At 43.9% G+C, this 17,424-nt stretch overlaps 1 long non-coding RNA gene across 2 annotated transcripts; it reads right to left on the bottom strand.

The window, feature by feature from the left end:
• Positions 1-5,448: 5,448 nt before the first annotated feature.
• On the bottom strand, positions 5,449-16,746 carry LOC113920853. 2 transcript variants are annotated; one of them, XR_003519400.1, is made up of 3 exons: positions 16,557-16,746; positions 8,037-8,259; positions 5,449-6,664 (listed from the first exon to the last, which is right to left on the bottom strand). It is a non-coding gene; the product is annotated as an uncharacterized LOC113920853 (long non-coding RNA). The 2 variants fall into 2 exon arrangements; XR_003519399.1 differs by lacking the exon at positions 16,557-16,746 and adding an exon at positions 11,710-11,985.
• Between the last annotated feature and the right edge of the window lie 678 nt (positions 16,747-17,424).

Here is a 17,424-nt window from a genome sequence, read left to right as displayed (position 1 = left end):
TGGCCCAGCTGTATCAGCAGCACCTGGGAACTTGTTAGAAACGCAAATTCTCAGACCCCGCACCAGGCCCACTGAATTGGAAACTCCGGGGCGGGGCCCAGGAACCTTGCCTTTAACAAACCTTTCTGCAGATTCTGATGCATGCTAAAGGTTAAGAACCTCGCTACGAGGCAACAGCCTAAAATAAATCCATTCCCGCTAAAAGTAATGAGAGCAGAACTTGTGTGCAGCTTAAGCCGAATTGGATCAGTGCCTGCCTTCATGTTGTCCATGGGGCAGACACCCAGTTTTCACAAAATGGCATGATGCTCTGGATAAAAACAAAACAGGGCACTTCACTCAGTCAAGAATGGTGAACTCCCGACTATTTTTATTATATATCCTTCCCCAAAATTTTTGGACATGTAACCTCAATAGTTACACTTATTTCTAAATTTTATATATACTCTGTTAATATATAAAACACATATAAATAAAACCTTAACAGATGAAATTTCTAAAAATGAACATAAATAGAAGTCCTAATGCTTTCTAATGCCCCATGGGTGGGACTTCAGTGATCACTGGTCTAGAATGTAAGAAGACCTTCTAGCGGAATAGCAAAATTGAAGAAACTGAAATGATGGTGCAGGATATGTCTGTGGAACCGTAAGGAGGTAAGTAAGAGTGACTGGAAAGAAGGAGCGGGTAATAGGATATGATGATGGTGAAAATGACGACAATGATGAGCACAGTAGTCCTTATTACCGAGCAACTAACCTGGTCATTTAGCTCAGAAAACAACACTGGGAAGTAGAATGTTTACCCCCATTTTTCGGGTTGGGAAACTGAGGCTCAGATGTCTCCAGTCTCATAAGTGGCAGAGCTGTGTTTTGAAATCAAAATCTGAGTCTTTTGACGGTCAGTTTCTGGCTTGGGCCCCTCTATGGTTGGAAGAGCCATTGGCTGGGGTAGAAAATTCCAGAGGAGGGGCAGGGTTGGAGGGGAAGGTGATAAATTTTCTTTGATGTTTGAGGTGTCGGTGAGATATCCCAGTGGAGCTTTCTAATACACAACTTAATACATGAATCTGCAGAATGTAAGTCTGGCTGCAGATAAACATTTGGAAAACTTCAACTTCTTACAGTAGTTAAAGATATTTGTTTTGGTATGATCACCTTGATGGAAAGGAGCAAGTAGAAAGGGAAGGGGAAAGAGACAAAGGAGAGGGAGGTAATGAATGGAGCAAGCTTTTTGATGAGCTAGGAGGGCAGGGGATGGACAGTACTAACAGGATCATGAGGTCTGGACAGGAGGAAGGACAGAAAGCAGACAGACCCGGGCTTGACCCCTAACTCCAACTCCTACTAGCTATCCCAATATGGGAAACACAAAGAATTTCTCTACCTTCACTTCCTCCGTCAAATGAAGGCAAGGACAGTACCTCTACCGGATAGAGATCTTCTGCAGACGAAATGAGAAATGATAAAAAGTGCATAGTGTTTGGTCCATAAGAAAGAACCCAGTATTTGTAACTATAATTTTCTGGTCATTATGATAATTGGTATTGTTCTCCGAGCTAGGAAGGTAGCAGGTAAGGATTAGTGCAAACGTAGACAACCTTATTGTTGCGGAAGTATACAGTTACGGAAGGTCTCAGCTGATGACCTCTACTTTTGGGCCAAGCAAGGGGCAAAGTCCAGAACTAAGAGGGAGTGAGAGAAGCAGAGGCAGGGTAAGGGCTTGAGCAGAAGTGCACAAATTTTAAGAGCCACCTTTGGAGATTCAGAAAGGAAATTAATTAAGCCCACTCAAAGGGATCTCTGCGTGGCAATGAAGGCGTTAATGATTAGGCTGTTTACAAAGGACATTCAGAAGAACAAAGTTGGAGAGCTAACATTTCCTAATTTCAAGACTTACTATAAAGCAACAGCAACCAAGATGGTGTGCTGACATAAAGACAGACAAAAATATCAGTAAAATAGAATAAAATGTCCAAAAAGAAACCCATACATTTAAGGACAACTGACTTATGACAACGATGCAAAAGCAATTCACTAGAGGAGGAACAATCTTTATAACAAATAGTACTGACACAATTCAACACCCACATGCAAAAAAATAAAAATAAAAGAATTTTCATACCTCATACCATATCGAAACATTAACTCACAACGGGCTATAATCCCAAATATAAAACCTAAAACTGTGACACTTTTTGAAGAAAACATAGAAGAAAATCTTGGTGACAAGATTAGGCAAAGATTTCTTAGATGTGACACCAAAAGCACAGTCTATAAAAGGAAAGGTTGATAAACTGGATTTCATCAAAATTAAAAATTCTGCTCTTTGAAAGACGCTATTAAGAGAATGAAAACACAAGTCACAGGCTAGAAAAAAATATTTGCAAAGTCTGTATCTGATAAAAGACCTGCATCCGGAATACATAATGAACTCTCAAAACTCAATCGTAAGAAAACAAACGACCCAGTTAAAAAATAGGCAAAAAGATCTGAGCAGACATGTCATCTAAAAAAAGATATATGGACGGCAATGCTACTCAACATCATTAGGGAGATGCAAATTAACAACACGATGCTATACCACGACATTCCTATTGGAATGGCTAAAATCAAAAAGCTCAACTATTCCAAGTATTGGCAAAGATGCAAAGAAGCCAGAACTCTCATAGACCGTCGGTGATGGTGCAACATGGTACAGCCGTTTTGGGAAAAGTTTGGCAATTTTTAAAAGGTTAAACACATCTTCCATATGATCCAACCATTTCAATTCTATGTATTTTCCCGAACAAAAAGAAGCATATGTCTACAGGAAGACTTGTGCATGTATGTTTATAGAAACTCTATTCCGAATCTCAAACAATTATAAACCAAAAAGTTGATTAAATCGGGTGAAAAAGGAGAAAAAAACCCACTATGGTTAAAAACAATAACTCAGAACCAACTAAAATCCAGGTCAGGGTTTTGAAATCCCTATTTTAGGGCATTCCATTCCAATAACTAAGAAATTAAACCCCCATTGGAAAACAATAGGGACCCTCACAATCATCAGAAAAGCTATTACAATTATTTTCCTACTCTTAAAATAAAATAACATGGATAAGACAGTAAACAAAGACAATTTGGTAATCACCTTATATCAACGAAAACTTCTTTTTTATTAGAAAGAGAACGAAACAGGCCTTCAAGAGTCCTTTTGCAGGTGAATGGAGGGACTCTGGAGAACGCATACCATGTAATACTACTATTGAAATACACCACCACCTGGAAGAATCTCCAGATAATTAAACAAAGTGAAAGCAATTAGACAAAAAAGAATGCATGCTATATGATTCCATTTATATAAAACTCTAAAAGTGGCAGATTAATCTCTAGTGACAGAAAGCAGATTGAGTCGTGGCTCAGAAAATGGGGAAGAAGAAGGGAAGGACAGAGAGCGTACAAGGGAGCTCAGGGAAACTTACTCAAGATGACAGGTATGTTCATTATCTTGATTGTGTTGATGGTTTTATGAGTGTAGAGAGATGTCAACGTTTATCAGATTGTACACTTAAAGTATGTACAGTTTATTGGATGTGAGTTATCCTTCAGTTCAGCTGTGAAAAAGAAAACAAGTAGACTCGCTTTACATGGTGATTTTTAAAAATAGGGGCCCGTCAACTTTTGTGAATGGAGGGATTAAAATCACAGCGCAGTTATGATTGAACCACGTACTGTCGGCTAGGGCTGCCATGAGAAAGAACCACAGACTGGGTGGCTTAAGCAACAGAGATTCATTGCCTTATAGCTGTGGAGGCTAGAAGTCCAAGATCAAGGTGTCAACAGGGTTGGTTGCTTCCAAGTCCTGTCTCCTTGACTTATAGATGGCCACCGACATGGTCTTCCCTCTGTCCATGCACCTGTGTCATTGTTAATATCCTTTTCTTAGGAGGACATGACTCATATGGGATTAGGTCCCACCCAAAAGGCTTCCTTCTAACTTAATCACCTCTTTAAAATCTCTGTCTCCAAATACAGTCATATTCTGAGGTGTTGGGGGTTGGGTTTCAACAGGAGGGAGGTGGCACAATTCAGCCCATAATAAACACTGTTTTCCATTTATGTTACAGCACTTTACCACACCGTTTACTTTTTTTATTTTTTTTAAGATTTTATTTATTTATTTGAGAGAGAGAGAGAGAGAGAAACAGCATGAGAGGGGAGAAGGTCAGAGGGAGAAGCAGGCTCCCCGCTGAGCCGGGAGCCCGATGTGGGACTCGAACCCGGGACTCCGGGATCATGACCTGAGCCGAAGGCAGTCGCTTAACCAACTGAGCCACCCAGGCGCCCCCACACGGTTTATTTAGATGTGGCCTAATTTCTTCGAGAATATCCTAGTTATGTGAATTGCATGATTAATAGAAGAGAGAATTTCATGAATTAGCAGTTCTACTGAACTACCAAAAGCTGTACCTGAGTCCCTGAAAAACCCACAGACAGACCGGCAGAAGGAAACGTGATCTTCTGGGAGATGGTTGGGAAGGAACACGGTTGGAGACATAAAGGAAGGCCTGGAAGTTATTCGTTCAAATAACAGGCAATCGGAACAGGAAAAGAGACAGGATCACGAAGTAGCTTTTTCTTTATCCTCAGGTCCTGTCTTACCATCAGCCGGCTTGGGTGGACCCAAATGGACTGCAGGGTCACCCTGACCCCCAAAGGCAAGTCCTGACTTTACAATTTAAACAAATGGCCAAGTTTGCAAGCAGAGCTCCTTCCTTGCTGTGGGGCCAAACCGGAAGCTGCTGCCTTTGTGAACCCCCTTTTCTGTTGATGCCAAGGGCAGGAAATTCAAGCCAGAGTTAGGTCGGTGGGCGATCAGGTGTGATGTAAAGCAGGATGCTCATCGGACAACCACCTGTTGAGTGGGGCCCAAGTGTGGGCCTTTGAAAAGCCCCAAGTGGCTAGTTCACACACTGACTTGCAAGTGTTTTTGTTCAGATAATCAAACAAGGCTCAATTTAGAATTTGCATGGGTTTCTAATTCCAAAGCTTTCTTGCTGTGCCTGTGATGGCCACTTCCTCTATGGGCTGGGACCCTTGGACTTGCATGTGGAATGGAGGGGGGTGGGGCTGGGGGAGTGCTGGGAAAGGAACAGGTGTCTTTTCCTGCACCTGAGCCAAACTGCTTGTGAAGTGATAACGTGGTCGAGAGATAAACAGTATCCTTTTGGTTGTTAGGTCTGCACCTTGACCTTGACTACAACTAAAAGAATCCTAGCTGTTTTCCAAAGTTTTCTTTAAAAGAAAAGGTAAATTACGTGCATTTAGTTAAATGTTTGGCCATCTTTCCATACTTTACTGAAATACTGACGTGGAAGATGAGGAGGCTTAGAGGACACACCTGCGCCGCCAATTTGGGCAAGTCATGGTGCCCTCTGAGGCCTCTCTTCACGAGGAACTGTTCTTTAATTTCTATTTAAACCCGACAGAGTAAATTAGGAGGTAGAAACCTACCTGGTGTTTGAGCCGGACACGAGATCAAGCGGACAACTAGAGGATTATGATTATTAAGGATTATTATCTTATTAATAATTATTGTGGTGTTATGGTGACCATTTATTGAAGAGCTACTACGTACCAAGCACTATTCTAGACTATATTCTACATGATTTCATTCTCACCGTGTTAAGAAGTAGATAATAATAGTCACCATTTTACATTAAGAAAATGAGGCTCAGGGAAATTCCTTGCCCAGGGACCCACAAATCCTAAGCAGCGAAGTTGGATTCGGACTTAGATTCGTCTGGTTTCAAAGCCCATCCTGTTTTCACCACCTCTTGCTTTTCTGGAAGACGGCTCTAAAATATATTTTGGACTGTACTTGAGTGTTATTTGGTGAGTTATCTTTGTATGTCTATTTAGATTGTAGCCTCCTCAGTAAGAAAAGATTGAGTCCTCTTCTGGCTTTTGCTTAGCAGAATACACAAATTTAATACATTCAAAATGTTACTTGAGAGTCTGTACCTGACCTTCATCAGAGTATTGTGCCAACATCAAGCTCCTGGTTTTGACAATGTACTGTTGTCTATAAGACTATTGTTGGGGGAAGCTGAGCAAAGGCCACATGGGAACCCTCTGTACTATTGTTTTGGAACTTTTCATGAGTCTTAAACTAGTTCACAGTAAAAGCTTTCTTTAATGTTATTTCATAATGATCATAAAGGGCACCGTGCTGGTATAGTGCAAACAAAATTAGGCAAGTCAGGTCCCAGGTTCGAAAGCTGTTCTTCCCTACTAGTTATGTGGCTTTGTATAAGTCATCTGTCCCCAACTGAGGCCCAGCAAACGTGGTATCCAAGTCCCATTTTAACATTAAGAGTTATGATTTCCGATATTTAAAAAAATACATTCTAGACTTCCTTTTTAGGATGCAAGAGTGAATAGCACATCTAACTTGCTTCCTCCCAAAATACACTAAAACTACAGTAAAGAGATTGTTTAAAGACACACCCCACACAGGCAGGCGGGACAGGAGAGGAAAAAACAGCAACAAAATATGAGAAGCTAGGAAGCAGGTGATAAAGGACTTACCGGCCTTGAGTTGGCAGTAGATAAAGCAAAGAATGAGCTTGTCCCACACTAGAGAATCTTCAAAAAACTCAGGAACCAACAGCACCGGGTACCTTTGGAAATGGAGGCACAAATAGGGTGGCTAAAATAAGGACTGGGTGAAACCCCAGAGACACAGGTCTCTAGCTTCCTGCCCCCACTCTGTACACGGGGAGACTACTTTTACCCCATCTAACCACAGTTTAGAGATTTCACCCTCCTAAGAGTGTAAAATAGAAGTCTGTGGACTGGGAACTTGGACACACCATGTCAAAACCAAGAAGATCAGATGACAGTATACACAATGAGTGCCAGGTGCTGAGAGCCCCAGCTCTCTTTCCCCAACTTAGCTCCCAGAACTTTGGCCACCAGACGTTAAGCTTCCAAGCAGGAGACTAAAGTTCTGCTCTGGAGAATCTGACCAGTCCCAGAGAAACCACCCAAAGACACTGAAATTAGAGAATGCTCAACAAATAGTCCACCCAGCCAGCTCACCCCACAGTGAAGCTCACAGTCAGCAAACCCCTGCCTTAACCTCAGAGCTTCCAAGTTAGCTTGTTTGTTCTTAACTCTATCATGGACATAGCTGTACCGCAGACAGAAAAAAAAGGCAACCAGGAGTCTAGGCAGGGAGAAGAAAACTTTCCCCAAATCATTAATGTCCTCAAAGAGATGATAGAAGATCGAAGCAAGAAGACTGGAATGCTATAAAAAAGAAGGAGAGGGGCACCTGGGTGGCTCAGTTGGTCTGACTCTTGATTTCGGCTCAGGTTATGATCTCAGGGTTGTGAGATCGAGCCCCACATCAAGCTCCGTGCTCAGTGGGGAGTCTGCTTGAGGATTCCCTCTCTCTCTCTCTCTCTCTGCCTCTCCCCCACCCCCCTCCCCTTCTCCCTAAAAAACAAAAAGAAAGAAAGAAAGAAAGAGAAGAAACGTAGAGAACAACTGCCAAAAGTGCTCTTGGGAACTAAAAACAACTGCACTGATGACAAATTAAATAGACTAGAAAATAAAGATGATGGTAAGTATCCCAGAAACTATAGCAAAAAGACAGAGATGGAAAATGAAGGAGAAGAGGAAAGTAGAGGATGAGTCCAGGAAGTCTGACATTTAAATAATAGAAATCTCAGAAAGAGAGAAGAGAGAAATAGAAGGAAAATCATGGACAAAATTATTCAAGTAGTTGTCCTAGAACAGGACATGCCATTCTAGAATGAAAGGATCCGCCAAGTACCCAACACAATGGATGAAAATTGTCCAAGGACATCATTGGGCAATTTCTAACCACTGGGGACCCCCTGGGAACAAAAAAACGATCCTAGGAGTTTCCATGAAGATGAAATAGACCAAGGAATGAAATAGATCAGGAAACACATTGACTTCAGACTTCTAAAAGCAAAAAGACGAAGGACAGAGGGTCTGGTCTGGGTACGATGGTGAACACACCCTCTGCCTGGACTCTCCCATAGATTGCCTTTATAAAACCTGGGCAGAACGATGCAGCATCTCTTCGGGGAATCCAAAAAGTAAATGGCAGCAGGCAGATGGTGAAAGGAGACCAGAATCCGGAGTACCTCCAAACCAGCAGTATGAGTATCATTTTTTCTTCTGGAAGACCCAGCCGTGACTCAAGTCAGTGTGAAGCAATGGCAACAGACGCCCGAGGTGCCTAATGAGTGGAATATTATTCAACAATAAAAAGGAACAAATTATTGGTTCATGCAATAGAATGGCTGACCCTTAGATGCATTTTCCTAAGTGAAATAAGCCAGATGCAAAAGACTATTGTATAATTCCATTCATTGCACTTTCTGGAAAAGGCCACACTACAAGGGACTGTAAGCAGATCAGTGATTGCCGGGGGATGGGGCTCAGGGAGGGGTTGGCTGCATGAGGGAAGTTTTGTGGTAGAATTATTGTGTGTCATGACTGGTGGTGGATACACAACTCTGTGCATTTGTCAAAACCCACAGTCTCTCTCTCTCAACAAATAAGATCTTTAAAAGGCGGCAGGAGCGGGGGTAAGCTGGGTGGCTCAGTCAGTTAAGTGGCTGCTTTAGGCTTAGGTCATGATCTCAGGGTCTCGGGATCGAGTGGGGAGTCTGCTTCTCCCTCTGCCCCCGCCCCCGGCTCATGTACGCACTCTCTCTCTCTCAAATAAATAAAATCTTAAAAAAAAAAAAGAAAACCCACAGACCTGTACACCACAAAGCGTGAAGTTTGTTGTATGTAAATTAAAAAAAAAACAAATGAATCAGGGTATGGGAGGGAGCCCAAAAGGAATACACACCATAACAAATTAACCTAAGTGTATTACAAATTAATAACATAACCACACTGAAAGGGGTGAAGAAAAGAACTTTGGAACTTTGGGAAAACAGTTATTATAACAGGAGACTGTAAGACTTAAGACAAAAAGAATTCTACGCAAACACTGCGTTTGTTTCTCAGAAGACTACGGGTTAGCAATTCTCAAATTACTTTACGCCTATACTAGGGTTGGACAGAACAGTAAATAGGGTGTCGGTCATGAGAACCAGGCTTCCCACCGACAGAGAAAGAGCTACAGATAGGGAAAGCCGAAAGGCTGGAGTCAACCTGGTGGTGCTGGGTTGGAATCAGGGCTGTGGGTACAAACGCTCATGTTCTTTTAAATATGTACACAGTTCAATAGATAAAGAAATAAAAAAATATGTGTATATACTTGCCTTATTATACATACATATATTTCCTAGCTCTGCCTGCTGAGAAGGCCTACAAGCCATGACATCCCAAAAACATTTGAGCCCACCTAGTGCCCAGATGTTGGTCTTTAAATACTCTGATCCTTTAAAGGGCACCGGGGCTCCTTGGGAAGTGGTTGAGCCAGCTGGGAGGGCAGAGACATGAGGTATCTTGTGATTTCAGAAGGTAAGAAAGTGCCCAAAAAAGATAAAGGCACAGGATTCAAGGAACACAGGACCTAACCTGCAAGCGCTTCCAATGGCCAAAGCTGGAATAATCTGAGGTACAATATAAATGATAATATAATTAGATTATAGCCCATAGAATAAAATAAATACCCATGAGTTCATACTAATATAAACACATGAATGAATGAATGAATGAATGATGAATGAGGGAGAAAGGGGCAGCTCTTCCTTATGGAAGAACTCCAATTAACAATCGTAGAAGAATTGAGGAAAATACAGAATCACCATTACAACACCACAGAAATCATTGTTGCAGGCAAGATTCTCCAGCAGATGCCACAATTAATGGGTAGAAATTTGAGAAGAAACTGGATACTTGTACAATCTAACAGTATCTCCCTCAAGATATTTATTAACTAAAAAAGGAAAACCAGTAACTTTACAGCAGAGAAACCCAGCCCCTTAGTCTAGCAATCAAGGTAAACATCACCAGTTCTAGAATTATCGACATCATGAATCCCTTGGTCTGATGCCCTGAGAAGTGCATATCACTTCTACAGTGTCCTTGCTAAAAATTCACGAGAAATCAACAGGCAAACCCAAGTGGGGGATATTCTACAAAATAACTGACTGGCTGACTGGTATTTTTTTTTTCCAATAGTGACAAAATCATGAACAAGGAAGGACTGAGGAATCGTCACAGATTGGAGGAAACTAAGGAGAAATAATTAAATGCAATGTGGGATCCTGGGAAGGGGGCATTAGTGAAAAAACCGGCAAACTCCATATAAACGTGTAGTTTATTTAATAGTATTAATTTCTTGGTTTTGATCACTGTACTGTAATTATATAAGATGTAAACATTAGGGAAAGTTGGGTGAGGGGTATATGAAAATCCTCTGTACTATTTTTACTTTTCTGTAAGTCTAAAATTACTGCAAAATAAAAGGGTTTTTTTAAAGTACATACTATGGGGCGCCTGGCTTCTCAGGCAGAAGAACATGTGACCCTTGATCTCAGGGTTGTGAGTCTCAAGCCCCATGTGGGGTATAGAGAGTACTTATAAAAAAAAAAAACTTTGGGGGTGCCTGGGTGGCTCAGTAGTTAAGCGCCTGACTCTTGATTTCAGCTCAGGTCATGATGTCAGGGTCCTGAGATCCAGCCCCAGATGGAGCCCTGCGTGGGACTCTGTGCTGGGCATGGAGCCTGCTTAAGATTCTCTCTTGCCCTCTCCCTCTGCCCCCGCCCCCCCAAATAAATAAATAAAAATTAAAAAATAAAAAAAATACATACTATGTTAAAATGTCATTTTACATCCTCAGCTGACCTATCACAGCTAGCTTCTAAGGTTTATTCAGTAACCACGTGGACCTAGGGACATAAGTTCCACCAGCGCTCAATCCTAACGGTGAATTCTGAGTTGGTGCCTGGGCCAGCTGCCTGGCCAATTCTCCTTGCTCATTTTTCTACATTGGTCAATAGGTTTGGTTAGAATTCCAAGGCCTTGGGCTTTGCTGGGCTAGAAAAAGTTAGAGGAAAGGGAAGCAAATAGCCCCTGAGATGGAACCGGCTTTCCTGAGTGCCTCTTTTTTAAAAATTTGTTAAGGGGTACCTGGGTGGCTCAGTCAGTTAAGCGTCTGCTCTTCAGCTCAGGTCACAGTCCCAGGGTCCTGGGATCAAGCCCCACATCAGGCTCCCTGCTCAGCGGGGAATCTGCTTCTCCCTCTGCCCCTCGCCCTGCTTGTGCTCTCTCTCTCTCAAATAAATAAAATATTTTTAAAAAAATAAATAAAAAAATTTTTAAAGATCTATTTATTTATTTTAGAGAGAGAAAGAGAAAAAGCTCACATGAGCAGGGGGAGGGGCAGAGGCAGAGGGAGACAAGCAGACTCCCCACTGAGCCAGGAGCCCAACACGGGGCTACGGGGCGGGGCGGGGGGCTCCATTCCCAGGACGCTGAGATCTCTTCCTGAGCCGAAATCACAAGTCAGACGCTCAACTCACTGAGCCACCCAGCGGCCCCATTCCTGTGCATGTCTAGACTGCTTTCAGCTCCCACTCCGCAGAGCTCCAACCTCCAAGGAAGCCACTCTTTCCTTGTGTCCGAAAGATTGCAGAAGGATCTAATCTTGGTTATGTAGCTATACCATCTGTTTGTGCCCTTGGAATTGTAAAACCGATCCCCATGTTTACAGATCTGATCTTACATGTCACATGTGCGGGGCAATAACGAGGCAGCTGCCAGGCAGTTGCAAGATTCTTCATGTTCAGAAGCTCCTCCATGTAGAAGCAGGTCAGGTCCTGAAAGGCTGTTCTGAGTGCACTGTTTTGTCATCCCAGTTGTCTAGGAGGCGTTTCCACCGGCAGCCCTCAGATTGATGTCCATCAGACAGGAGTGTTTTAAACTCAAGCCCATGCTCCTCCTCTTCACTGATATACGTTCTCTCGGGCATGTTTCCCCCAACAAATTTGTGTTTGTTTGTTTGTTTCCTGCACTGAAAACACATTGAGAGACAGAATATCTGCAAATATTGTAAGACTCTTTAACTTTATCTCCACCAGCCCGCTGCACTTTGAAGTCAGGCCCACTCAAAGGGGGCCTTGTACAGAGGAAATATCCATGGCCTCCAGCAAGCACGCCATCACTCCAGCCTCTGTGTCTTCAAACTCCTGGCATGCTCCTGACGGAGGCTGGTAAACTCTGTTGATGTGAGCCTCCGAGCTGTGATCCTCTGAACCCTTTCGTTTCTATTGCTTGTCCTATCTCTTGCTGATTATTGACCAAAGAAGCAAGGCAGCTTTTATATCATACAATTACCCTTCATCCTTTCGAACCTTCTCTAACGTTGACTCAGTCCATACACAAGGGCAACATTCATGATTTTTCACTGATTTCCTTTTTCTTAAATTATCTCTTGTTTGGAATTGAATATATTAGTATATCTATTAGTAATTATAGTACATATTAGTATATTTTATATATAGTATATATTATTACATATATATTAGTACATATTAGTAAATCCTTGCATGGACACGATGGGGTTAAAAATGTTTGCAAAACACCTCGGGCTCAGCATGAGCTGAGCAAGCACACTGTAGACCAAGAGGCTTATGGCCACGAATCCTGATAGGGTGGTGAGCAGAACTTTCTCAGGACAGCAGAGCTTTGTTGATAACCATGGACGATCTCAAGGAGAGAGCGTCTGTACTTCCCATAAAGAGCAAGAAGGATGTTCTTGGGGTTGTGAGTTCGAGCCCCATTTGGGGCGTGGAGCCTACTTAAAATAAAAAAATAAAATAAAAAAAAAAAGAGCAAGAAGGAGACTCTAAAGTTGCTACTTGGTACACTGTTTCCAGAATCAACCAAGCAGGAGGTTGACACAATTATCTGGAGAATCTGGGCAGAGACATACTTATCTACATTAAAACAAAACAATCATCATCATCATCAAAGACTGGTCCAGAAATTTAAAAGTGGGTTATATGGGTTAAGTACTTACTATGCATCAAGCACATGCATTATCTCATGGAATTCTTTAAACAGCTCTACGATATGGATATTCTCATTCCCATATTGCAAATAAGGAAACCGAGACACAGGTAGGTAAAGTCACTTATCCAAAGTCCCACTGCTAATTAAGAGCGATGCTGGGAGTTAAACTGGGGTCTCTGACCTCAGAACTCTTAACTACCCAGGTAACCACCTCAACTAATTGACTGGAGGAATGAGCGCGCTTCTAACCTCAAAGGTTTTACCTTTTCCCCTCACAGTATTCTCATGCAGGAGGGCTGGCGCCGTGACCCCTGTGGCTACCTTAGAACATTCCCACTGTGAGTCACCTCCCCATGAGAACCAAAAGCCCCTCTGTCCCCCGCCCCAACACCTTAAGAATCAACACAACTGGAAGCTGTTGGTGGCCGTCTATTGACAGGGCTCAGGAAGTGGCTCTCAACCAGGGGCAATGTTGCCCCTGTCCGTGGGACATTCGGCAATGTGCGAAGATATTATTGATTACCACAGCTGGGGGGGGGGGGGTGGGTAGCGTTCCATAGCACCCAGGGACGCTACTAAACATCCTACAAGGCACAAGCCAGCTCCCCCTGCACCCCCCCAACCCCACCCCGCTCCAATCCAGCCCCAGATGTCAGTGGTGGAGAAGGGGAGAGACCCCTAGCTAAAGGAGTCAGTAATGCTTTGGAGCCCCGGTCCCCAGCCTGGCCTGGGAGGAAAAAAAATCACTGCTACCGCAGTCAGGAAACTGGATCAGATGGGTTCTCTCATCTGCAGGGGAGACGCTACCGCCAGCGCTTGGGCTTTTTCCATCCAGCTAATTAGTGCATTTGCGGATTGTCTGAACTGACAGCCTCCTTTCCCCCATAAACAGCACGTTGGCAAGCCACTCCAAATTCAAAATACTGTCCTGACAAGCTAGGCAAGTGATTCAAGGAGGTGACTCTTTTGGCTGGGCAGCATAAGGGCGGGTGGCACATTTCAGGGGCAAATCCCTAGAACATTAGCATCAGAGGGGAGGAGAGGAACTTTAAAGCTGGTCAAGGAATCCCGTTGGCTCCACTCCCTAATTATTTTAGCAGGCAGTGAGATCATGCTCTGCAAGAACGGACGCAAAGAAAAGGGAGCTATAACCGGATACCGCTGCAAATAAAGTCAGCTCCACCAGAGAAACTAAAACAAGACGTGTGCTGCATTCACTTCATGAAAAGTTTAAGGTCAGAGTTCCGTCAGGAAAGAACCAGCCTGGGGAGTCCGCCAGCCCCGGTTCCGAGGTCCCACTTGGAAATGCTGTCGCCAAGTGACTGCAGGCAGAAAGCCCTCTCTCCCTGTGCCTCTGTGTCTCATCTGCAGAGCAGGACTCACTGTCGCAGCCACTCCATAGGGTCATCCTGGCAAGTACAGGGTGTGATGTGTGTGACAAAAGCACTCGGTAGGGCTGGGCACGGAAAACACGCGGAATAAACATACACGGAATAAATGCCCTGACCCAGCTCCTCCTCTCTTCCCTTCCCTCACACGTGTGGAGAGGGCGATCAGTTTTCCCTGAGAGCCTGGTTGGGTGAAGGCAACGGGCGAGGGGCTGAGTCAGAGCCCAATAGAGGCTTTTTATTAATGGAATTCACTTTGACAAATCATGCCCACGAGATGTCCAGATAAGCAAGCTTGACTCACACAAGAGGATCTTTGATTCTGGGACCCAGAAAATGACTCCCTGAGATGTACATATGATGCACCCAGGGTCACCAGAAACAGACTTACCTTGAAGCTGATGAAAAGGAATCTCCAAGCCTCTCACCCACGCAGGAGCCCCAGCAACACATTCATGGCCATTTGCTTTTGTAAACTTGGCGGTGGTAAGATACTCTGACCTTGATTGCTTTGATTGCTTAAGATTGCTGCCCCTTTCTACTCTGACTCCCTTTGGGCCACACTTCCCCTCCTTTTGGATGACTTTGGAGCAGCCATGGGCATTTTTGGGATCTGGCTAAAAGTAACCGGAATCAGACATACCTTTACTTTGGGTTAAGAGATATTTATCAGTTTATAAACTGTATGGACAGTTTAGTTACTGCTGGCTGTTCCCAAGTAGGGATGGTTTCCAGCAATATTCCTACGGCCCACTGGGCTGGCCCACCCGGTGTGGAGATGCAAAGGCTCGGATCCAGAGGTCCTATCTCAGTATGAGGGTGTCCTGCGGTGTCTGGCACGGGAGGTAGTGTGGGCCGGCGGAGGAAAATCAAGATGTGGGACAGACAGAGCCAGCACAGACTAATCAGAAGCTGGCCTGGGAAAAAATGTTTCCAACCATCAAGCTTGTACAACTATAGGCACATTTAAAATTGATAACTGGTCAGGATGAATTTGAGACCGACGAAGAAAACATGCCCCCCAAAATACAGGACAAAAAGGATATTAGAGAGGTGCTAAGCGAATAATACATATTTTTCTGAATGGGGGGTACTTTAATACCTAATTTTGTATGTGTAATTTTATATCGTCTTCAAAAGGGCCTCTCGGATTAAGCTTCAGGCCCTACAAAACCTGGGCCCATCCCTTAGAGTTACGGACTTTTATCTTTTTCAAGAAGGCAGAGTGGGGGGAAAGGTGAGAACAGAGACAACTGAACTCCCTAACAAACTAAATTTCCTGAAATTATATTTCAGTCAGACAGTGAACCTGGAAAACTGGAAATTCCTTACGTATCTGTTCTTTCTGAAAAGAATGAAATGAAATAAGTATATAAGGCTCCACACTATATCGGTGGATTTTCTCGCCAGGCTGAGTCCATATTGCGCGGTGTTTTGCGGAAAGCACTTTTTATCATGTGAAATAAAACACACCTAGCTTTAAAAAAAAAAAAAAAAAAAAAAGCCAGTTTCTGCCAGTCTTTTATCTGTACTTTATCTATCCCTACCCTCCAGCAAGAGATTCTAAACTCTATTCACGCTCACTGTGGTCGCTTCTACACCCAAATCAAACAAACTCCGCCGGCTAATTAGTTTTTGAAAGCACAAAGTAACGCAATACAAGTCGGAGAAAGTGAAAGAACTTCTTTCTAAATTCAAACGACGGAACAAGGAAACATTCAGGTAGGCAGAGCCCTTGCAGTTTCTGTTCTTACCACAGGAAGACTTAAAGGAACCACATTCTGGAGGCTGGTTTTCATTTTAATGAAAACGCCCGAAGCGCCCACAAGCTCCCCCTGCCCTTGCCCACCCCACACCCCCTACCCGAACTCCGCCGACCCCTAGAAGGCACGAAGTTCACAAGGGGGAGCAAATGGAGCCTTCTGCTCATTTCAGACCCGTGTCCTCCATTACGCAAATGCCCGGGCCCCGCGCCCAATCTGCCCGCCCCCTCTCTCCGCGCGCCGCCCGGGATGCTCAGCCCCGCGGCTCCCCCGGGTTGGGGACAGGGGGTGACCCTGGGCAAGTTTGTCCAGAGGGAGCCGAACAACACCGGGAAGGATTTGGTGGCTCTTTCCCTTTCTTTGGAAAGCCCTTAGCACGCTCCAGACACCCCACCCACCATGTATACCTTCTCTTCTAGGGCTGCTGCTTTTACAAAAACAGAGCTCGGGTCTTTAAAACCTGCATTTTCTCCCTGGGAGTAAGCATTGGTTAATGATTGCCAGCCGGTCTCTGGGTCTCGGCACCATGTGACCGGGCCACGTGACTTGGAGCCGGCTGTGGTTGTTCCTTGTATTTGAATAAAAAAGATCAAGCTTATTATTGCACTAAAAGCCTGCGGATCTCGTCAGTGCAACGTGATTCCCAGGCGGGTTACACAACGCGCTGCAGCCCTGGGCTCCGGCTTCCAGCGCCCAGCCCGTCTGCCTGCCTGCCTCCGCCCGACGCGAGGAGCTGTTTTCTAAGGGACATAAACCAAACATGGTTTTATGTTTTCCAAAGTGAGAGTCCATTTTCCCCTCGGAAAATGTGTGATGATCCTGGAAAACGAAGAGACCCAATTTCTCCGAACCTTCTTATTAGGATCAGGTTAGGAGCCCTACTGCACGCACACAAATACAGGAAAAAACAGGAGATCCAATCCTCTTTGCAACTGAAGATTCAGGATCGATTTGACCTTTGACTATTTCCCTGTCTCCCTGGAAAGTCTTCAAAATATACTCCTACTTATAAAAAAAATGTAAACTAAAAGTGACATTTTAAAAATTTAAAATGTAAATGGCATGTTCATTTTGTGTCCCCCCCCTAAGATTTCTAGAACATTGGCAGTTAAATTTTGATTCAGCACATCCTGCAAAGGAGAAAGCAGGGCGATTAGTCTGTTTATAGGTGGGAAGAGCTGGGTGTCCCTTTGCAGGTTAGGGTGTAGGTGGGCACAGCTGTGCAAATATACGCAAATTTGCCTCAAAGGGGACCCCCCTCCCATACCCAGAAGG

The sequence above is a fragment of the Zalophus californianus genome, chromosome 3, assembly GCF_009762305.2.
Source record: "Zalophus californianus isolate mZalCal1 chromosome 3, mZalCal1.pri.v2, whole genome shotgun sequence".
In the NCBI taxonomy this organism is placed as follows: domain Eukaryota; kingdom Metazoa; phylum Chordata; class Mammalia; order Carnivora; family Otariidae; genus Zalophus; species Zalophus californianus.
The sequence above is the reverse complement of the archived record's forward strand: the minus strand, read 5'-3'. Positions and strand labels throughout refer to the sequence as shown.